We start from the raw sequence: 547 nt of genomic DNA, 5'->3' as shown, positions 1-547 counted from the left end.
TATGAGAATTGAGTGGATGGTTCCATATGTGTCATTATCGGATACTAAGAAGATTGAGTTGCTCAATTTCATCCAGAAAGATCCCGCAATATCGATGAGCTTCAGATCATGGGAATTATATGAGTATCCAATGCTTCCAGCGACAACAAAACGCGTGTGGACGGTGAAAACCGCAACTCAGCTTGAGAAACCACGTTATATCATTCTAGGCTTCCAAACAGATCGAAAAAATGGAAATAAGAAAAATGCTAGCAATTTTGATCATTGTAGTATCATCGATGTGAAATTATTCCTAAATTCCCAACGTTATCCATATGGAAATTTGGATGTAGACATGACTAAAAATCAGTATTCGATACTATATGACATGTATTCAAACTTTCAATCATCATATTATGATCAACAAGCGAATAATCCATTATTGACAAAAGCACAATTTGCAGCGATTACACCCCTGGTAGTCATCGATTGCTCTAAACAAAATGAATCCTTGAAATTTGGACCTGTGGATGTCCGCCTGGAGTTTGAAACAAAAATAAGTTTTTCT

This window comes from Diachasma alloeum, unplaced genomic scaffold (genome assembly GCF_001412515.2).
Source record: "Diachasma alloeum isolate Michigan unplaced genomic scaffold, Dall2.0 Dall_scaffold_01219, whole genome shotgun sequence".
NCBI classification, from domain to species: Eukaryota; Metazoa; Arthropoda; class Insecta; order Hymenoptera; family Braconidae; genus Diachasma; species Diachasma alloeum.
Note: the sequence above shows the minus strand (reverse complement) of the source record.